The sequence below is a fragment of the Meles meles genome, chromosome 10, assembly GCF_922984935.1.
Source record: "Meles meles chromosome 10, mMelMel3.1 paternal haplotype, whole genome shotgun sequence".
Taxonomy (NCBI): domain Eukaryota; kingdom Metazoa; phylum Chordata; class Mammalia; order Carnivora; family Mustelidae; genus Meles; species Meles meles.
The window spans coordinates 90,065,357-90,089,246 of record NC_060075.1 but is presented as its reverse complement, the minus strand read 5'-3'; the positions used below and the strand labels follow the sequence as shown (position 1 = coordinate 90,089,246).

The window sequence follows — 23,890 nt, the reverse complement described above, 5'->3', positions numbered from 1 at the left end:
ACTCATTAGGCATCTATCCATGAAGAAAAGTGCCTCTGTGGGAACTGTGGGTGCCAGCACCTGTGGGAGCCAGCCCCTTATGTCAAGGGACCTAGAAGAAATCTCACCACCTGTGCAGCCAGACACTGGCACAGACTGCAAAACCAGCAGGAGCCAGTGAGTCTGCCCCAACCTCTCTAGGATGTGGTCTGGAAAACCTAGAAAGTGCTGACTTGGACAGAAACCCACAACAAAAGAAACTTTGTAGAAGTCCAGCTTTCCCAAGGGGATCGCAGCATGCCTTTGGGGGTAAAAATACAAGTTCTGCCACACTGAAGAACGGAAGAGGAGTTGCACCAGCAGTCCCCCTCCTCCCACGCAACACAGTGCCGGGCTGACCTAGAGAGCCCTTGCCCCCTCTCCCACCCGATAGGGGAAGAACAGTGAGTGAGGGCTCCGCATCCTCAGCCCTGCTGGAACCCTTTGTAGCAGCACCCAGAGTGCTGAGGTGTGGGGGGGGGGGGTCCAGAAAAGAGGCAGGTAAAAATCCCAAAGGACATGAATTAAAGGGATGTGATTCCTGCTGACAGTGCTCAGGGCTTGAGCAGGAAGTCTGCCCACGGCCTCTGGGAGAACCTGACCTGAGGACCTGCCCAGCAGCCCAGGGACACCTCCAGCACTCTGAGTGCTACACCCACACTCTCCCTAACTCTGAGGCCAACTCCTTGTGTGTGCTCTAGAGTGCATGGCAAGAATCCAGTGAATGGTGTGCTCTCAGAAAAACAGACTTGGTAAGCAAGGAAGAAACCACAAACCTGACCTACAGCACCACCTTCTGGAAAACTAAAGAGCTTTCCAGCTGCCAGTCTGGTGAATTCTAAGAATCAGGAAGATATACATGCTCAAGAATTCTGTCACAAACAAGAAGTATGAGGCAGGTGTATTGACACAAGATTGAGGAACACCCCAGAGTTAACAGAACCAATGAATAATATATCCCACCTGGAAGCAGCTAGTACAGATCTGAGAAGACACTGGACAGGTACCTCAAATGCAGAAGAAGCACCACAAAATAAGGAACATGAAGAATCATGAAAGCATGTCATCACCAAAGATAATAATCAAAAGGCACAGAATTTTCTGATCTAGTGGTTAGTGAATTAAAGATTTTTTTTTTTGAGGAAACTCAAGCTACAAAGAAACAGATAATTCAGGAAACAGACAACATCAGGAAACAATACATGAATAAAACAAGAAATTTAACAAAGAGATAGAAATCATAAAAAAAGAACCAAACAGAGATACGTTCGTTAGATTACTCCTTTCTGCCCGTGGACGCTGCCGAGTAAGCATCGTTAAAGTCTCCCCTCCCGCCGCCGTCATGTCTAAGTCAGAGTCTCCCAAAGAGCCTGAACAGCTGCGGAAGAGCTTCGTCGGAGGTCTGAGCTTTGAAACAACCGATGAGAGTCTGAGGAGCCGTTTTGAGCAGTGGGGAACACTTACGGACTGTGTGGTCAGGAGAGATCCAAACACCAAGCGCTCCAGAGGCTTTGGGTTTGTCCCATATGCCGTTGTGGAGGAGGCGGATGCAGCCATGGATGCAAGGCCACACAAGGTGGATGGAAGAGTTGTGGAACCAAAGAGGGCCGTCTCAAGAGAAGATTCTCAAAGACCTGGTGCCCACTTAACTGTGAAAAAGATTTTTGTTGGTGGCATTAAAGAAGACACTGAAGAACATCATCTAAGAGATTATTTCAAACAGTATGGGAAACTCGAAGTGATTGAGATCATGACTGACCGAGGCAGTGGCAAAAAGAGGGGTTTTGCTTTTGTAACATTTGATGACCATGATTCTGTAGACAAGACTGTCATTCAAAAATCCCATACTGTGAATGGCCACAACTGTGAAGTAAGGAAAGCGCTCTCTAAGCAAGAGATGGCTAGTGCTTCACCCAGCCAAAGAGGTCGAAGCGGTTCTGGAAACTTTGGTGGTGGTCGTGGAGGTGGTTTTGGTGACAACTTTGGTTGCAGAGGAAACTTCAGTGGTCGAGGTGGCTTTGGTGGCAGTTGAGGTGGCGGTGGATATGGTGGCAGTGGGGATGGCTAGAACGGATTTGGTAACGATGGAAGCAACTTTGGAGGTGGCGGAAGCTATAATGATTTTGGCAATTACAACAATCAAACCTCAAATTTTGGACCCATGAAAGGAGGCAATTTTGGAGGCAGAAGCTCTGGCCCTTATGGTGGTGGAGGCCAATACTTCGCCAAACCACGAAACTAAGGTGGCTGTGGTGGTTCCAGCAGCAGCAGTAGCTACGGCAGTGGCAGAAGGTTTTAATTCCTGCCAGGAAACAAAGCTTAGCAGGAGAGGAGAGCCAGAGAAGGGACAGGGAAGCTACAGGTTACAACAGATTTATGATCTCAGCCAAGCACAGTGGTGGCAGGGCCTGGCTGCTACAAAGAAGATGTGTTTTAGACAATACTCATGTGTATGGGAAAAAAAACTCGAGGACTGTATTTGTGACTAACTGTATCACAGGTTATTTTAGTTTCTGTTCTGTGGAAAGTGTAAAGCATTCCAACAAAGGGATTTAATGTAGATTTTTTTTTTGCACCCACGCTGTTGATTGCTAAATGTAATAGTCTGATCGTGATGCTGAATAAATGTGTCTTTTAAAAAAAAAAAAAAAGAACCAAACAAATTCTGGAGCTGAGGAATTCAATGACTGAAGTGAGAAGGGCAGTGCAGCAGAGGGCATCTGCAGAAGAGCAGACCGAGTGCGAGACAGAGTAAAGCAAGCTAGAGAACAGGCAGTGTTACACAGCCCGTCAGGAACACAGGTGTGGGTCACACGGTTAAGCGGCTGCCTTTGCCTCAGGTCATGATCCTGGGGTCCTGGGATTGAGGCCCACCTCGGGCTCCCTGCTCAATGGAGAGCCCATCTCTCCCTCTTCCTCTACCCCTACTCCCTGCTTGTGAGTGCAATCACGCTCTCTCTCTCTCTCACAAATAAATAAAATCTTTTTTAAAAAAATCCATCAGAGAAGACAAATGAAAGAACAAGAGAAACTACATGACATATGGGACTTCATCAAACACGGATATTAGAATAACTGGGGTTCTAGAAGGAGTGGAGAGGGGAAAGGGACAGAACATTTAAAGACATGGACATTCAAGTTCATGAAGCTAATAGATTACCCTAGTATCTCAATGCATGAAGGCCTTCTCCAAGGCACATTATAATGAGAATATCAAAAATCAAAGGTAAAGAGAATCCTTAAAGGCAGGCAGAGGGAAAAAAAGATTGTAACTTAACAAAAAAAAAAAAAAGAAGAAGAAGAAGAAGAAGAAGAAAGAAAAACCATTAGCCTGTCAGTGGATTTTTCAGCAGAAACTCCTATAGGCCAGGAGAGTGGAATGACATATTCAAAGTGCTGAAAGAAAAAACTGCCAACCAACAATAATTTATCCAGAGTTATCCATTACATATTTTGTACACAACATACAAAAATAATAAAAATGCAAATATTATATTATACACACACACATATATATATTTGTGTATTTTAAATACTTTCCCAAACAACAAAAGTTGAAGGAGTTCTTCAAACTGGAAGAGAAAGATGCTAAATAGCGATATGAAAACATGAGCTTATGCAACACATTGGCAAAGGTAAACATATAGTCAGATTTAGAAAACTATTTCTATAATAGGATAATATGTTAACCACTTAACTAGAGTATAAAGGTTAAAGAGAATATTAAAAAAATAAAGAGAATATTAAAAAATATTAAAGAGAATATTTAAAAAAAGTTACTAGAACTTGAAAATAAATACACAATATAAAAAGTACATTATGACATCAAATACATAAAAGGGGAGAGTAAAACGGTGACTTTTTGTATGCAAAGTTACTATCAGCTTAAAATGGACTATTTTATCTATAAAATGTTTCATGTAAGATACTGGATAGGTACCTCAAATGCAGAAGAAGCAACACAAAACATTAAGGAACATGAAAAATCATGTTCCTTATGTTAACTACAAATCAAAAACCCAGACTACATTCATAAAAGATAAAGAAAGGGGAAACAGAGCATACCACCACAAAAACACCACCACCAATTTACAAAGGTAGACAAACAGAAAAATGGAAGAGAACTACGAAACGACAGTAAGATGGTAGGAATAAGTTCATATATATCAGAACTTACTCTAAATATAAATGGATTGAATTCACCAATCAAAACACACTGAATGGCTAGATGGATTTAAAAACAAGCCCCAACTATAAGCTGCTTACAAGAGACTCACTTCTGATTTACAGATACACATGGGCTCAAAGTGAAATGTTGGAAAAATTTATACTACGCAAGTGGAAGGCAAAATAGAGCAGGGTAGCTTTATTTATATGAGATAAAACATACCTTAAGCCAAAAAACATAGTGACGAGAGACAAAGAAGTTCATTATATAATGATAAAGGAGTCAATTCTTCAATAAGACATAATGATCATAAATATATACGCACCTAACAGCACTTAAATATAAAAAGCAAATACCAACAGATCTGAAGGGAGAAATATAATATAATACAATAATATCAAGGGACTGTAATACCTCACTTTCATCAATGGACAGAGCATCCAGACAGAAAATCAAGGAACACTGGACTAGAACCATACATTAAACGAAATGGACCTGACCGATGTTTACAGAACACTCCACCCAACAACAGCAGAACACACATTCTTCTCAAGGGCACACTGAACATTCTCCAGGATAGATCATACAAAAGGTAATAAAACAAGTCTTAACAAATTTAAGAAGACTGAAATCATACCAAGTATCTTTTCTAACCACAATGTTATAAACTACAAATTGACAAGAGAAAAGCAAGAAATTGTATAAGAATGTAGAAACTAAACAACACACTCCCAAACCACCAAGGGGTCAAAGAAGATATAAAAAAACTTAAAATTATCTCAAAACAAATGAAAATGGAAATACAACATGCCAAAACTTCTGGAATGCTACAAAAGCAGTTCAAAGGGGAAAGCTGATACCAATAAATGGATCAGGGAAATGGAAAAATCTTTATCTAACTTTCCGCCTTAAGAAATTAGAAAGTTAGGAGAAGGAAGGAAATAAAAAAGATCAGAGCAGAAATAAATGAAACGGAGACCAGAAAAATAACAAAAAAGAACAAAACTAAGAGCTAGGGTTTTTTGATAAATAAATTTGGCTAGACTAACAAAATAAAACAAAGGAGAGAAGACTCAAAATCAGAAAGGAAAGGAGATATTACAACTACAGAAATACACAGGATCCTAAGAACTTAAGACAGTTAAATGCCAACAAATTGGACAACTAGAAGAAACGGATAAAATCTTAAAAACAATACAAACTACCAAGACTTAATGAAGAGGAAATAAAAAATACAAATTGACAAATAATGAATAACGAGACTGAATCAGTAATCAAAAAAAGTCCAAGACCAGATGGTTTCACTGGCAAATTCTACCAAGTATTTAATGAAGAATTAATGCCAGTCCTTCCCAAACTCTTCCAAAAAATATTTTTGAAAAAGAGGGAACAATCTCAATTCAGTTTGCAGCGCCAGTATTACCCTGATACCAAAGCCAGATAAGGACACTCCAAGAAGAGACACTATAGACCAATATTCCTGATGAACGTAAGATGCAAAAATTCTCAACAAAATATTTGCAAACAAAATCCAACAGCATATAAAAAGAGCATACACCATGACCAAGTGGGATTTATCCCTGGGATGCAAGGTTCAATATATACAAATCAATAAATGTGATATACCACATTAATAGAATGAAAGATAAAAATCATATGATTATCTATAGATGCAGAAAAGGCATCTGAGAAAATACAAAATCGTTTCGTTTTATTAAAGCCTCAATAGGGTGCCTGGGTGGCTCAGTTGGTTAAGGTTAAGCATCTGCCTTTGGCTCAGGTCATGATCAAGCCCTCCTCAGGCTCTCTCCTCCCTGCTCAATGCGCAGTCTGCTTATTATCCCTCTCCCTCTGCCTCTCTCCCTCCCCCCCTCACACTCCCACACCCTTCCTCCCTCAGATAAATAAATAAAATCTTTAAAAAATAAATTTAAAAAACCTTCAACAAATTGGGTATGGAAGGAATATACCTCAACATAATAAAGACCATGTACAACAAACCTACAACTAACATCACACTCAATGGTGAAAGAGTGAAAACATTTTCTCTAAGATCAGGCACAAGACAAGGATACCCACTCTCACCACTTTTACTCAACATAGTACTGGAAGTCCTAGCCAGAGCAAATAAGACAAGGGAAAAAAAGGGGGGGCATCCAAACTGGAGAAAAAGATATAAAATTGTCATTATTTGTAGTTGATGTGATCCTATATAGAAAAAAATCCTAGAGACTCAACCAAAACACTGTTGCAACTAATCAAATTCAGTAAAGTTGGATATAACAACCAGCATGCAGAAATCAAATGCATTTCTATACACTACTAATGAAACACATTTTTTTAAAACCATCCCATTCACAATTGTATCATAAACAATGAAATACTTAGGAATAAATTTAACCAGAGGTAAAAGATGTGTATAATGAAAATTATAAGACTGATGAAAGAAACTGAAGATGACACAAATAAGTGGAAAGATATGTTCACGTTTTGTAAAAATATTGTTCAAACGTCTATACTACCTAAAACCACCTATAAAGTCAATATAATCCCTATCAAAATTTCAATGGCACTTATAACAGAAATAGAAAAAAATCCTAAAATTTGTGTAGAATCACAAAAGACCCCCAACAGCCAAAGAATCCTGGCAAAGAACAAAGCCAAAAGCACCATTCTTCCTGATTCCAAACTATATTACAAAGCTAGAGTAATTAAAACAGCATGGTACTGGCATAAAAACAGACACTTGGACCAATGGAATAAAATAGAGAGCCCAGAAATACACCCACATACATGTAGTCAACTAATATTTGACAAGGGAGCCAAGAACATTCAATGGGGAAAGGATACTCTCTTCAACAAATGATGTTTGAAAAACTGGATAACATATAGAAAAATGAAACTGGGCCCCTATCTTATACCACTCGCAAAAATTAACTCAAAATGGATTAAAAATTCAAACATAAGACCTGAAACCACAAAACTAGAAGAAAACAAAGGGAAGATCTCCTTAACGTTGGTCTTAACAATGATTTTTTGATCACACCAAAAATACAAGCAACAAAAGCAAAAATAAACAACTGGGACTGCATGAAACTAAAAAGCTTCTGCATAGCAAAATCAACAAAATCAAAAAGTCAACCTACAGAATGGAAGAAAATATTTGTGATTCATGTGTCAGATAATAAGTTAATACCCAAAATATGTAATGAACTCATAGAACTTAATAACAAGAAGAAACAATCCTATTTAAAAAAAGGGGTAAGGACACCTGGGTGGCTCAGTTGGTTAAGCAACCGACGTTGATCTCAGCTTAGATTTTGATCTCAGGGTCATGAGTTCAAGCCCCACACTGGGTTCCATGCTGGGCCTGGAGCCTCCTTAAAAAATAAAAACAAAGCAAAACAAACCGGGCAGAGGAAGTGGGTAGATTAGCACAAATGCCAACAGACACATGAAAAGGTGCTCAACATCACTAACCATCAGGGAAATGAGAACCAAAACCACAATGAGATAACACCTCATGCTTGTTAGAATGCTTATCATCGAGAAGACATGAGATAGCAAGCATTGGCCAGGATGTGAAGAAAAGAAAACTTCTGTGCACTGTTGATAGGAATGTAAATTGGCACAGCCGCTGTGGAAAGCATTAGGAATGTTCCTCAAACAATTAAAAATAAAACTGCCGTATGACCCAGCAATCCCATTTCTGGATGTATACCCAGAGAAGATGAAAACAGGACATCAAACAGGTACCTGCACCCCATGTTCACTGCAGAATTATTCACAATAGCCAAAATACAGAAACAACCCCAGGTGTCCATCAATGGCCAGAGGGATAAAGAAGAGGTAATATATGTGTGTGTGTATTAGACATATACACATGTGTACGTGCATATATACATATATGGCTAATATATATACACACAGTGCAATGTTATTCAACCATGAGAAAAAAGGAAATCCTGCTATGTGTGACAACATGGATGAACTTGAAGGCATTATGCTAAGTGAGATAATTCAGAGAGAGAAAGACACATACTGCATGATCTCATGTGGAATCTGAAAAACAAACTCATAGAAATAGAAGAATGGTGGTTTAGTATAAACCCTGGGGCGCCTGGGTGGTTCAGTGGTTAGAGCCTCTGCCTTCGGCTCAGGTCATGATCTCAGGGTCCTGGGATCGAGCCCCGCATCGGGCTCTCTGCTCGGCGGGGAACCTGCTCCCCGCCCTCTCTCTGCCAGCTTCTCTGCCTACTTGTGATCTCTCTCTCTCTGCCAAATAAATAAATAAAATCTTTAAAAAAAAAAAAAAAAAACAAGTGCTTAACAAGTTTTGATGGCCAACTCCTCCGCTCAAACACACTGCCAGACTTTGGACTAGATAAAGAGACAGGCCACCTCCCCACACTGAGGCTCCTTTGTTTTAGAGTTCCTGATTGATTTTTAAAAATTATGTGGGGGCTCTTTTTTAATATTATTTATTTATTTGACAGAGAGAGATACAGCAAGAGAGGGAACACAAGCAGAGGGAGTGGGAGAGGGAGGAGCAAACTCCCATGCTGAACAGAGAGCCCGATTCGGGGCTCGATCCCAGAACCCTGGGATCATGACCTTAGCCGAAGTCAGACACTTAACAACTGAGCCACCCAGGCACCCCTATTTTTCCTCTTCTTGCACCTTAAATTCACCAATAAAAAGTGAGCCCATATAACCCTAGACCCCCACCCTCCACCTCTAATAAAACCAGAACCCTGTGCCTATGTGCTTGCACTGTGTGTGTTTGTGTGTGTGTGTGTGTGTGTGTGTGTGTGTGTGTGTAGCCCCAGGTATGCTGTGCAAAGTTCAGGTCCTGTAAGTAATAAACCTCTTTTTCCTAAGTTTCCTGATTGTTTATTGCTGAAGGGCATCTTGCAATGAGAAGAACCACAAAAGCTAATCCAGCCACCACACCAGTTAGTGACGGGCTGACAACACCACAAAATACCTGCTTCACTCAGCAGGAATGCATAACTGCCCTTCCCATTCACCACGGGCATGCCCTTTAGCTGCAGCTCGCTGCCTCAGCACCTAACTCAGGTGGTACCACCACCTGGGAAATGAGCACGACTTGTCGGGGGTCTGCGGCACTGCCTCTGTGACGTGTTGCCTGCAGAATCCACCCAAAAGGTCGTGGCTGCCATCATAGTCCAGCAATCTCCCCTGAGCCAGCATGATCAAGGGTATATAGTCCCAACAAGGTGATGAGGCCACTGATTATGGAGGCCTTAACTGGTACTGATGTGCATGAGGGCCCTTCGCTCCTCAAGGCCAAGAACAGCTAAGGAGGGTGGACTAGACTGTAAAGCTACTGTCACAGTGCCAAGGTGAGGCTCTGGGCTAAAGGCCTGAGGAAAAGATTCCCGTAGGTGAGGAGGCTGAGAGACCGCTGCCTCCCATCACTGCGTCAGTGGGTCATGCCCTGACTACATGTCCTAACCCGGAAGAGTGGAATAACCACCGGAGAAAAAATACTACAGAAGCCTAGGGTCCGTGTCACCCCTTCACTCCCTGCTGTCACTCTCCGTCCCCTGACCCAATGGGATATTATGGGTCCAATCCCTGGTGTGATATCGCTAAAAAAAGTTGATGGACAAATACAAATGTCCTGAATGTCCGACGCCAACCTCCTAAGAACCCTGAAGAGGTACTCCAGCTTCTTGATTAAGTGCAAACCCATGAAGCCCCCTGGGCATTGCTCTGTGCCATACATTCAATGCCAAGACTCTAGTTCATGCTCCTAAGAGTTTTTCCCCAAGACCCTGTGCGTAGCACACTGGCAGAGTTCCAGAGAGGTCTCTTGGGACACCCTGGAAAGGAAAGTGACCACCAACGAAGAAGGCTCCCAGTGACATCACCTCAAATTTTCCAGTAACAACACGTAAGATTAACAGGAGAAAATCAAGAAGTTGAAACAGATCAAAAACTGTCTTACCGGAAATTCAAAGCTTTCTTAAAGATTTCATGCAGCAGGAAGGACAGAGGGGGTCTAACTGGCTATTGCAGGGTTTTTTGTTTGCTTGCTTGTTTGAAATGGGCTCTGAAGTGTCCATGGCAGGCTGCAAAACCTATCAACTGGCTGGTATGTCTACAGCCCCTAAAATCCATTATTTTCATAAAGCCCCACTTGGGCAATGTGCTCATTTCCTCTGAGATACCACAGATCCTGAGCCCCCCGGCTTTCTCATGACTGGGGCAGAACGAAAAAATACGCCTCACAAGATGTCCCTGCCACCAAAGGAAAACTTGAGAGGGTAATCAAGGCCTCCAGGAGGATGAAGAGGGGGAAAGGAAGGTGAAGGCCACCAGAGTCACCACTATTTGGACCAGGACCCTCCCCCTTAACCTGAATATTTATTGTCTGGGGCTGTGCCCATCTTTCCATCATAATGATCACTACTAAGGCTCACAGTAAGTGGGAAACATTAGACGAGGCCCATCTCCTGCTGCACAAAACTGGCATGGTTCAATGGCTTGATCATTTCCATGACCATAGTGACCTAAATGACCCCCTCTTCGTCTTCAACCCCGAAGAGACCCCATTTGACCTCGAGTCCAGAGAATTATTCTTTATAAGGTTCTCCCCCAATTACTGTCAGGCACTAGCACATTTTAACTGGGACTGCCAGAATCATCCAAAAGACACCAAAACTCCTAGGAAGAAATTTTCTGTCCCTTGAAGGTATAAATCTTGCCATGTCTCTGAAATGTAAACACCCAGGCAGTAATTAAAACTGCCCACAATCCTCAGACTAAAGAACAACAATGGATGGAGAACACTTTTAAAATACAAAGTGCTATAAAAGACCTCTTGCCCAAGATCCAGTCCACCTTAATCTAGCCTCCTAAGGTTACTTGTCAAGGACAAATGGAAATCTTAAAAATCTTCTCCGCAAGTATTACTAAAAAGTCTTAGCCATTGGATTAGGTAACCTTAACTTGTTCCGTCTGCTGGACACAATTTGGATTAAAAAGTTATTTATAAATTACTGAGTTTTATGTTGTCATACCTGATTCACAATTAAAAATTTTAAATGAAAGCTACAGGGTCTGTGAGTCTGTCTGCATGTTTATGTATATGTATAAACTTGTACTGTGTATAGGCGATTTTTTTTTCCTATCTCTGGATGGTACTGCCAAATTTAATTTGTAAAACAGCTCTATCTAACTGGCTTAAAGAAAAATAAACACTTATTAAATTAAATATTCCTAAACTCTCAGAAATGTAATAGCAACTAACCCAAATGTTTTTCAACTTTATAGGACCTAGGAAAATCTTTGGTAGATAAAAGCTGAAGTTTGTTAATTTAATTAAAATAGGCATGTCTTTGGAGTTATCAGCATCAACAACAAGTGGACACACTTTTATTTCTACCTAGGTTTATAAGCCAAATAAGCTCATGTTATCTCTTTTGCAAAAAAATTTTGTCAGCAAGAAAAATAAGCTGATGGATAGTTCTTTTAATGTCTCACAAGATTTTCATGAGCAATCTAAATATAATTGTTAATAACAAGTACATTAAATAAGTGTAAGTGAAATAAAAGCTGTTAAGTAAACTTTTCAACAATTATGTGTTATGATATGTCTACTTAAATAGGTTCCCAAATCTCTTTGGTAATTTATACCCCCAGTGTTTTGCTACATTAAATGATGGAAATTCATGAAATGTCTAGATCATTTCCAAATAAGATAAAATGCTGAAACATTAATCGCTAAGCAAACTTATCTACTTTGAATCTCTTATTCAGAGGAAGTAAAAGTATTTAGGTCTATTAGTAAACAGGTTTGAGCCATACTGAAAAATTCAACCATGATTCTACCATGAGGAAATGTGCTTTCCCAGAAATTTTGAAATGTATTCATAAATTTGCCATTCTAAAAAAAATGTTGGCCTGATAGTTCACAATTGCTTGCACTTCTTAGTTTTCATTAGAAATTAAGGTATTAAGGGTTAAGAATTCTAATAATAAATGTAATTAAAGGTACTAGAAATAAGGGGGAAAAACTCTGTATGCAAGGAAAATAGGATGTAATTTTGATTAAGAAAATGTATGAGGTATGCAGATGCATGTTTGTTAAGGGAAAAGAAAGTAAATTTGTCCTAAAGTAAAACGGGTTACATCGGAATGGGATAGAGGAAAATAAAGTACAAAATGGTAGAGCAAGTTGGGGAACGACAGAAAGGGGAAAGAAGAATTTCATCTTCTGTAATCAAGCTAACTGAAATTGAATTATTATTATAAGGATTTTTTTAAATGACTTTTATTATCAACAGAATACTTATATAAACAAAAATCTAATTTTCTTTCCTATGCTACAAGAGCAATGTTTTCTTGGACCACTGGTCTACTTATAAGAATGTAAAAAGGTTTTCTTTACCTGTTAAGTAATCTGCCTAGAAAACAAAGATACTATGTTTAATCAAAATAATTCCCTATGCTTCACGCTGTCTTTATCAGGTCTTTGATGACTTAAGAAAACGAAGTCTTCAATTAAGAGCTAAAGTGGTTGGTTTGGTTTGGTTTTATAGCTATGTAACTTTCTGCATTTACCTGAGAAGTCTGTCACTTTGGTTAAAAGGATAAGCATTGTTTCAGTGACCTATGATCCTATTTAATCAAGTGTATTAAAATCATTTTGATATTTTTGACAAACTTCTCAAAAATCGAATTCTAAATGAAGTCTTTCTGAACTCGGATTAGCTTTAGGATTTTTCAGAAGGTCCCTGATATGTCTAAAAATATTTGTTCTCATAAAATTAGGTTTATTTGAGAGAAATGAAAAATTAGGTTTATTTGACATTTTAAATTACGTAGGAAGCACTATCAAATAAGAAGTGACATCATAACTGTACACGTGTCTAAAGGAGATAGAAGAACAAACAAAACCCAAAACCAAGCAGAAGGAAGGATATAATGAAGATCAGAGCAGAAATAAATCTACAAGAAACCAAAATATCTAATAGAATAGATCGAGAAAATAGGAGCTGGTTCTTGGAAAAGATTAACAAAACTGGGGCACCTGGCTGGTTCAGTTAGAGCATGCAACTCTTGATTTCGGGTTGTAAGTTTGAGCCCCAGGTTGGCTATAGATTTCTTAAAAATAAAATCTTTAAAAATATATTTTAAAAAAATTTTTATTTATTTTATTTAACTTCAATTAACTAATACATTGTGTATTATTAGTTTCAGAGGTAGAGTTCAGTGATTTAAAAAAAAAGAAATTCTTAAAAAAAAATCAACAAAATTGATAAACCTTTAGCCAGACTCACAAAAAAATAAAGAAATAAATAAAAGACGGAGGGCGGAGTGGGATCTCAAACAAAATCACAAATGAAGGAGGAGGAATAACAACTGACACCACAGACGACACTAAGGGCTTGTGGTACAAACAGCCTAGTCAGCTGACGAGCACAGACAGCATGTTCCTGATCCCAGTGGAATGGTCTTATTGAAGGAAGAATATAAACTGGGGCAACATTTTTGGAAGATTGTTCAGCAATATTCACTGAAATACAAAATGCAGGGGCACCTGGGTGGCACGGTCAGTTAAGTGTCTGACTCTTGGTTTCAGCTCAGGTCATGATCCCAGGGTCATGGGATCGGGCCCCATGTCAGGCTCCACACTCAGGAAGGAGTCTGCTTAAGTTTCTTCCTCCTTCTCCTTCTGCCCCTCCCCCTTGCACTCTCTCTCTCTCTCTCCTCGCTCTGTCAAATAAATAAATCTTTAAAAAAAAAAACAAAAACAAAAACAAAAACAAAATGCACATTCTTTGGGTTTTTGGGGGTTTTTTTGGCACATTCTTTTTGATCGATGATTTATCTCCTAGAATTGTATCTGTGAATATACTAAGCAAATCACAACAAGTAGAGCAGTATTTATGGCAGGAAACAAAAATGGGTAATAACGAGGGCACCTGGGTGGCTCAGTCTGTTAAGATTCTGACTGTTGATTTTGACTCCAGTCATGATCTCATGGTCATGGGACTGAGCCCCACATCAGACTCCATGCTCAGTGTGGAGTCTGTTTCAGATTCTTTTTCCTTCCCCCTCTGCCCTTCCCCACTCACATGCTCGTTCTCTCAAATAAAATTTTTTTTAAAATAGGTAATAACCTAAATATTAGGACATTGTTAAATAAATCATGCTCTATCCATGAAATGAGAATTTTGCAATTGTTAAAATACACTCTACACACGCACATATATAGGACGATCTCCAAGACATATTAAATTTTTTAAAAAATCAAAGTTCAGAAAAATGACAAAAAATACAAAACGGAAAAAAAAAATAGGAAAGAAACCCCAACTGCCAATATGAAAGCATGCTCAATCTCAGCAGTAATGAAGGGCTGCTAATGATAATAAGAAACCGTTTCCCCTTCAGAAAATTGACAAAAATGACTTCTGATAATATGTGTTGGCAAAAAAAAAAAAAAAAAAGGAATAGCAGGAACTCTTAGACATCAGCAGTAGTATTATTCACAAGTAAAAAAGGGACCTGCCTCTCAGGGCTTCGGCCTGACCAAGAGACTGATGATGATATAAAAGTGAAGAGACCTTTCATTTTCTTTTTTGATAAAGGTATAAAAATGTAGATCACACATAGGCTATGACATTAACAAAGTATTATAAAAAGACTTTCATGACCTCCAGGAGGAGAATCTGAAGCTATGTGGGTTGATAATTAGAACAATTGGGAGCACTCACAGCTAGCTAAACAAAAAGTTCGTATTGATTAATCAGCCAATACCAGCCAAACCCAGGAGACTGGGTTTTTTCAATGCCTTGAGTGACAGAAGACACGGCCTGTTCACCCAGGGGGTAAATCTATCACCCAACACAGTGCATATCCAACTGATCTATTGGACGAAGCAAAAGATTCAAAAAGACTGGGCAGGTAAAAGTACAACAAAACAATATTACAGGCATCAATATGAAACCAAATGTTTAAGTACAATTTTCAGTGGGATGAGTACAGAATAGGAGGGCTGTGGTTTATTAGCAGTTCATGTCAAAAAGAACTGGGAGGATATTTTTCATTAGAAGACCAACTCAAATGAACAGTATGATGTGGCGACCCCTCCACCCTTGAAAAAAGATTTATTATAGACTAAGAGATATTATTACAAGAGTTCAGAAGATGATGAGCTAATTAGGCTATCTGAAGAACCATGTTCAGGACTGGTTTCCACATTTGAAGAAGGACATTTTAACATTAGTGTTCTTATGAGGCAGGTACTAAAAGCTCCACTTTATAAGAAACTACAATTCGGAGAAAACATGGCAGCACAGCTTGTAAACAGCCAAGCAAGGACTCAAACCAAGGTCTCTAAATGTAAGGCCCTGGCCCTTGATTATGACATTCTACCACTCCCAAATGGAGGGCAGCCAAAGAAAGACCAAACTGGAGAAGAATGTTCCAACAGTGAGAAGCACTGGGAACAGAACTCCTGCAGAAAACAACACGTGGCACATTCCTATGATTTCAGAAGTTGAACTGGGCCCAGAAGGCTGATATAAACAAGTCGACAATTGGTTATGAAGATAGAAAATAAAAATGAGAACTTGAGGGTTGCAGAAGGAGAGGTGGGTGGGGAGATAGAGTAGCTGGGTGATGGGTATTAAGGAGAGCACGTCATGTGATGAGCATGAGCACTGGGTGTTAGACACAACTAATGAATCATTGAACACTACATCAAAAACTAACAACTGTATGTTGGCTAACTGAATTTAAATAAACTTTAAAAAAGAAAAGAAAAATGAGAACGATGAGTGCTTTAACAGTCATATAATGGCTATTAGTAGATATAGTCAATAAACTGACATCTTGAGGAGAAGCTTACCCACTGCCTCATCTGAGTCATCTGTGCCCTCTTCCACCACCTAGGTTATACTGGAAGTTCATCTATGGTAAAAAAAAAAAAAAAAAAAAAAAAAACAAGCGATGAAACTCTGGGTCACCTTTGGTTTAAGGTAGAACTCAAACTCAGAGAGGCTCAAAGTGAGGCAGGTAGGTAGACCAACCTTGAACTCTCCAGTTATAATTACTCAGGTGTTTCCAAACCACCAGAGGGAGCAGCATGAGGAAAAAGTAATGTTAAATGCTCCAGCAGGAAGTGATCCAAGTTCATTTCAGGTGGCTGAATCCCAAGAACTTTTCTTTATCCACTGCAAAGGAGAAAGGCACTTACTACATGAGGGAGCGAGGCTATGAGCCTGGAGCTACCGGTACCATTCTGCTACCACAGGAGGAAGGTCTAACTGGAAATAAAAAACACACAGAGGAAAGCATTGCTGGGAGCCTGAAAGAGTATCCTAGGGTGAATGCTATCTATACAGTTATTTATTGCTATGTAATGAATTACCCCAAAACAAAGCAACGTAAAGCAACCCACTGATTATCTCCCGGGAGCTGACAGGCAAGAACGCAGTGAGATCCAACTGGGTGGTTCTAGTTCAGCAGTTAAGATAATGACCAGGACTACAGTCTTCTCAAAGCTTTACTTGGGGGGAGAGTTGCACTCACATGGCCTGTCCACAGGTCACAGAGAACCCACTTCCAAGCTCACCCACATGACCTTTGACAGGTCTCAGGTTCTTGTTGGCTGGAAACATTCATTTCTTGCCACCTGGGCTTCTCCACAGGGCTACTCACAACATGGCAGCCTGACTCTCCCAGATGAAGAGCTCTAGAACAGTGGGAGCGAGCGACGGCAAGCCAGACAGAAGTCACAGTCCTTTTATAACCTGATCTTGGAAATGACATCCCACTCCCGTAGCCATATTCTACCTGTTCGGAGCAAGTCTCTAGATCCAACCTACACTCTAGGTAAAGGGATTACACAGGGCATGAATACCAGGAGGAAAGGATCATGAGGAGCCATTTTGGAGACACAATATTATTTAAGACTCTGGATGGGAGCCAAGCCATGCCTGAAGACAGATACTTCTGGTCTTTTCAGTTACGAGAGTTACTTTTCTTTGGTGCAATCAGTTTGAGTAGGGGTTCTGTCAACTCACCTGTACCCAAGGGGTCCTTCACTAATATGTTAATATACACACTGAAAACAAACACCGTCACCAATAAAACCAAAGTGGCAATGGTGAGGTCATCAAAACAAGCTTTCCCTGGAGTGGATGTGTAAGCCAACCCATATTCTTAAATGTCCTGTGTGATCTTGGAGGATATTTTTGGATTTACTCTGCCTGGGTTTATTCTGGCATTCTGATATTCTTTTCAGCTAGTTTAGCATGCCTGTGGCATTGCGAGAGCGTGCCAAAGTCAGAATTTCACTGCCAAAAAATGATGGCGAATAGAAATCCACCCTCAGGAGTGCAATTAGTTTGACCTGCTATTAACACTCCAACCATGAACACAGAAAGAAAAGCTTGAAAAAAATGGAAATTTAAAATAAAATTAAGTTTAGCTCAGTTAAAGGCAAACAATAAACTCAAATTTTTTTTTGTTTGTAGTGCCTAAGAAAATATTGACTATACACAAATGATGTGAAAATCTGACAAGCACTTGCATAATTTTAGTAGGAAGATAAGCTATCATGTACCTATGGCTGAGAAATTGTAAAACAGACAATCCTGAGACTTAGGAATCTTTCCTTCTAAACCCATCCTTAAAATGGACCGTAGTCTCCTCTCAACAACAGTGTCACTTTCTTGGTTTCAATTATGTGGTTCAAAAGCAACTGGTCCTGTGACACATGGTCAGAAAGTCAAGGGTAGTCTAACACTACATCCTAGTGCCTACATTGTTCTCACCTCAACTCACAGCACAGGCACTCAATCTCATATCATCACACGTGTGAGCACAGGACCATATTTTAAGAAAGAACACACATAACTTTTATTACAGAATAGTGCTATAATTGTTCAAGTTTATTCTTGTTTATAATTTATAATTAATAAGTTTATAATTATATGATTTATATTTATAACATATTATAATAATAATTTATATAACTTATAATTTAAACCTTTTTCTAGGTATATATGTATAGGAAAAATCATGGTACACGTAGGGTTCAGCACTTTGCATGGTTTCAGGCATGCCCTGGGGGTAAGTGAGGGGCTTGGAACATATCCCCTGTGGTTAAGGTGGGGAGGGTTTCTGTATTCTGTTCAGCAACCAGTCATGGCAGAGGATGTCACTCGACCATGAGAAAAACTGTCAGATTAATCTGTTTGCTTTAGAAAGCATAATGTGTGTAGTACTGCTTATTATTTTTAACAAAAATTTCACTAATTATCTTCTTAACAGCACATATTCACATGCACAGTGGTGTTTTACTTCCTTCTAAATCAGGTATTGTCATACTTGACCATGCTTCCAAATCATCTAGGGGCTTGTTACAATGCAGATGGTTGGGCCTCATCCCCAAAATTTCTGATAAAGTTAGTCTGGGTGATGTCTTAAAACCTGCATTTCTAGCAAATTCCCAGGCAATGCTGCTGGTGGTGACTGGGGACCACCCCAAGTCCCAGGGTCCTCTCACAGCTACTTGCAGGCACAGTGCTGATTCCCACAGCCTCTAGGGCTCCCACATTCTGGGCACTAAAACTCCGAGTTCTTATCCAATAGCCTTCTTTTTCCATTCCTGACACTTCTAGCTTCCATGAAAGGCAACCTGTGGATGCTACTAACTTCCTCAAAGAATTTTAGATTTCTCAGTCAATGAAGGATTTTTACAGTTTCACTTTAAAAAGTGGGGATGCACGAAGAAACAAAGGTATTGATCCAAAGGGGCACCTGTACCCCAATGTTTATAGCAGCAATGTCTACAATAGCCAAACTATGGAAAGAGGCTAGATGTCCATCAACAGATGAATGGATAAAGAATATGTGATACAGGGACACCTGGGTGGCTGAGTCAGTTGGGTGCCTGCTTTCTGCTCAGGTCATGATCCCCGGGTCCAGGGATCGAGTCCCACACATCGGGCTCCTTGCTCAGCAAGGAGGCTGCTTCTGCCTCTGCCTACCGCTCCCCTGCTTGTGCTCTCTTTCTGGCAAATGGATAGATAAAATCTTTAAAGAAAAAAAAAAGATGTGGTACATATACACAATGGAATATCAGCCATCAAAAGTAATGAAATCTTGCCATTTGCAACGATGTGGATGGAACTAGGGGGTATTATGCTAAGCGAAATAAGTCATTATCATATGATTCACTCATACATAGAATTTAAGAAACAAAATGGGAGCATAGAGGATGGAGGAAAATATAACAAAACATAATCAGAGAGGAAGAAACCATAAGAGACTCTTAACCATAGGAAACAAACTGAGGGTTGCTGGAGGGGAGGTGGATAGGGTACCTGGGTGATGGACATTAAGGAGGGCATGTGATGTGATGAGCTCTGGGCGTTATATACAACTGATGAATCACTGAACTCTACTTCTGACACTAATAATAGACTATATGTTAATTAAATTTAAATGTGTTTTTAAAGTGGGGTATGGGTACCATCTGACCTCTTGTTGAAGGAGCAAAATTGGAGCTGGATCTTTAATAAGCTTAAAACACTAGCAAGAGAGTAGAATTTTGATTATATAGCCTAAGAAAATTTTATTTTCTAAAATATCTAAATATTATTTAATATTATTTAATAATTTATTAATTATAAATAATATTTGATATTATTTAATAATAATATCTAAAAGATATTATTTCAATTAAGTTCCAATTTTTTTTATTGTAAGTAAACAACTGCTTGGAAAAAAGTTTAAAAAATTGAACTAGATTTTAGTGCTATTCAGGGACAAGGATTTCTTTTTCTTTTTAAGATTCTATTTATTTATTTGACAGACAGAGATCACAGGTAGGCAGAGAGGCAGGCAGGGAGAGAGGAGGAAACAGACTCCCCACTGAGCAGGGAGCCTGATTCGGGGCTCGATCCCAGGACCCTGATATCATGACCTGAGCCGAAGGCAGAGGCTTTAACCCACTGAGCCACCCAAGTACCCCAGGACAAGGATTTCTTAAGTATATTTTTTCTTTTTGCAATTTGTATTCAAACAGAGCCTAGACATATAATCAGACTTCAAGGAGAAAACATATTCAAAATAGATGAAATGATTTACTTTATTAATTGCACACATTAATGGCTAAGAAAATTTGAAGTTGTCGTCAACTGTAAACGAATAGGAAAAAAAGGGGGGTTTAAAGAGATTCTACATTTCTTTGCCTTTATTCATCAGAGTGCTAAAACAAATTTTTCAGAATCTCTCAGAATGAAAAGACCATAGAGGGTGGTTTCCATGGGTTTCCAGTGAGAACACTACGGTCTTTATTTTTATCTCCATGTGAAATAGAATAGATCTGCTGCTTGGTTCTTTTATTTTCACTTCTTCCTGTTTTAGGGCTTCCCTTCTCTGATGAAGGATTAAATGGGATGACTAAACGGCGCTGGGCGGAATGGCTATGTTTTCCGCTCTGTATACAGTACTTCAGACGTGGTTGAGCATCCCAACTTACCAAGAACCCTAAGTCTCACCAGCTAGCACTTCCTAATTCATTCATTCACACAGACACTTATTAAGTACCTGGTAGGTACGGGGGATGCAAACTTATAATATACCAGCCCTACCTCAAGTCCACAGTCTAGGGAAAGAGACAGCCACAAACGGGTGGTTACAGAGGCCCAGGCTGAGACCCAGCCTCAGGAGTCAGAAGTCAGAGCACAGGAGTGTCAGCTGCCATCATGGGAGTGGATGCCATCGTTCTGGGGCTCTGAGTAGACTGCAAGCTAGGAAAGGACGGGACCTGCGGGAACACCAACCTTCACGAGCAGAGAAACAACAGAGCGGTGGGAGAGGAGATCAGAGCAGGTGAGCAGCAAGGGTTACACCACAGAACCCAAAGGGGTTGTTTCCAGAAGGGAAAGCTCTCAACAGTGTAACACACAGTGGGGAGGGCGAGTGAAATAGCCCAGAAAGAGCTGTTATGACTCAATTTGCTGACAGCCTCACAGAAGTGGTGTCAGGGGACAGATGAGGAAGCTCAAGGCCAGAGCTGGGGAGTACCTGTAGGATTTCAAGGACAGGAAAAAGGGAATTCTTTCCAGATTAAACAGATGATGAAAAAGCATTCCTGGCTGGAAGAAATGGTCCCCGTTAAGGGCAGATAAGGGCAGAGGAGTATTTACTATGAATTAAATCTGGTCTTCAGGCCTCTAACCTGCCTGGATTCTGCCAGGCCCTGGCAGAGGCCCTAGTCATGGGTTGACGTGGGCATGTTTTCATACAATTTGCAAAAGAAAATTGGTTGAGACCACTGTCTCTTCCACTCTGGCTTCCCCTCCTAGTTCTTCTCCCAGTTATGTGTGAGTGAACACTGGCTCTGGGGATCCAACTAAAGAAAAGTTGAGGATATATCTGGTTTGAGTTTAATGGGATATATTTAGGTGGTTTGTAGTTACTTCCATATAGAGCTAAGCTTGTTAACTGTCCCCATGTAAGAATATCTTCCTGGAACATTCCTACCATCTACCCTGACTACTAAACCAGGGTCATGATCTGGGAGCCCAAAGGTCATTTGTTTGACCATATGATCTTGCCTTATGGTGCCCAGCTCTGGAAGAATGTGGATAGTTAGAGAGAAACTAAGTTTGAAATGTAGAGAACCAGAAGCTAGACTATGGACAATTCTTCCAACCATCATAACTTGTACATGAAGAAACTTGTCCAGAGGATTTCCCAGATTTTACAGGTTAATTCTGAAGTTTGAAATTATATTACCGATAATGAGTTATAAAGCTGTAAATAACTTTTTAAACTCATTTTTTAAAGGAATTTTTTTTAAAAAAAGGAATTTTGATCAAACCAGGCTAAAAGGAATGATCTATGCATGTATCTGTCTTAACCTATTCAGGCTATTGCAAAAATAATAATAATAATAATAAATTAAAAAAAACAGAAATGGTGTGGCTTAAAGAACACACATTTATTTCTCACCGTTCTGGAAGCTGAGAAGTCTAAGATTAAGATGCTAACAGAGTCAATGTCCAGTGAAAGCCTGACTCCTGGTTCATAGATGGTCATCTTTTGTGTCCTCACTGGGCAGAAGGGACAAGGGAGCCCTCTGGGGTCTCTTTCATAAGGACACTCATCCCATTCTTGACAGCTCTGCCCTCAGACCTAATCACCTCCTAACACCATCACATTGGGAATTAGTCTTCAACACCTGAACCTAAGGGGACAAAAACACTCCATCCACAGTACCATCCTTCTGTCATCTCTTAGAAACCATAAAGTCTCTTACATATGAAGCTGTGCTCAAAGAGTAAGCAGCCACAAGCATAGGAAAAAAGTACTGTAGAGGGATGTTGGCCATGTAATAAGTGTCTTTTGTTATTTGGCTAGATTTATGTGACATTTCTGTTACTGGCTAGCCTCAAAAAAGGTTTAATCTGTTATGACCTATGTCTCATTCTAAATACTTTTATATCTAACATCTATTCTATTTTGTTTTCCTCAAATTGCACCTCAGACACACACACAATTGATCTAAGTTTCTGGGTCCACAACTCTTAGCAACCATGCTCCCATGGTGTTAGCCTTCATGGGATACTTGCACCTACAACATTTGTTTTGCTGGACAAAACTGAATTTTCTCATTGTACATTTGTTGTGCAAAATTTGGTTTGTGATAAACCTTATATTGTTTATACTATTGTTCTGATCTTATTGCAATTAACCAAGCCAGCACTATAAAAAGTGGCAGGGGGGCCTGGGTGGCTCAGTCAGTTAAGTGTCTGCCTTCCACTTGGGTTATGATCTCAGGCTCCCTGCTCAGTGGGAAGTCCGCTTCTCCCTCTCCCTCTGCTCCTTGCCCCCACTTGTGCTCTCCCTCCCTCTCAAATAAATAAAATCTTAAATAAAAAAAAAAAAAGTGGCACAGAATCATTTAAGGTTAGAAGGGAAAGATGAACTTCTCCTCTTCACATAAGTCATGTAAGTTGTTTGTGGGGGCTTTGTTGTTTAAATGAGGATAATAGTGGAATTGTTTCTGAAATACAATGGAAGACATTTTCTTCCACCTGGATTCTAGTATCCAAGAAGAGTGTGAGTACTTGGTAAATGTTCAGTAAATGTTTGTTGACCGACTTGTTGACTCCTTATTAATATGGAGAGGAAAATATTTGTTAGAATACAGATCAAATGGAGGTAAAACATTAGACTTTTCCTTGGGTTCTCAACAATAATTTTCATTAATTTTCTTCAAACCTTGAATATAAAAGACTGTACATTCTCTAATCACATAAGAGCATTATGAAGGAGGCAGAATCTGGTCTAGGATGAAATGGCAGTCATTAACCACATCCTTTAAAATTGCTGGTCCCAACGACGGCTTTCAGCTTAGAAGAGAGTTAAACATGTCATAAAATAAAGCAGTAAATCAGGAAGCCACTAGGGGGCCACAAAGGGCCAGGAATTTATTGAAGAGGCAGCCAACAAAGTCTAGTGAGGAGATCGGAATGACCTAACTCCTTTTTGGGCCAAGTCTGCATGACCCAGAAGGCCGAGGTAAAAACCTTGTTCCAAAGAACTGAGAAAGAAAGAGCTGGGGACTTAAAAAATGTCAATCCAGAGCGGCAGAGAATAGATAAAGTAGGAAACACATAAAAAGCATGGATACAAGGATCAGAGAAT

The 23,890-nt window shown here is 39.7% G+C and overlaps 1 pseudogene; it reads left to right on the top strand.

Moving 5' to 3' along the window:
* The first annotated feature begins 1,360 nt into the window (after positions 1-1,360).
* Positions 1,361-2,573, top strand: LOC123952258 (annotated as a pseudogene).
* Positions 2,574-23,890: the final 21,317 nt, after the last annotated feature.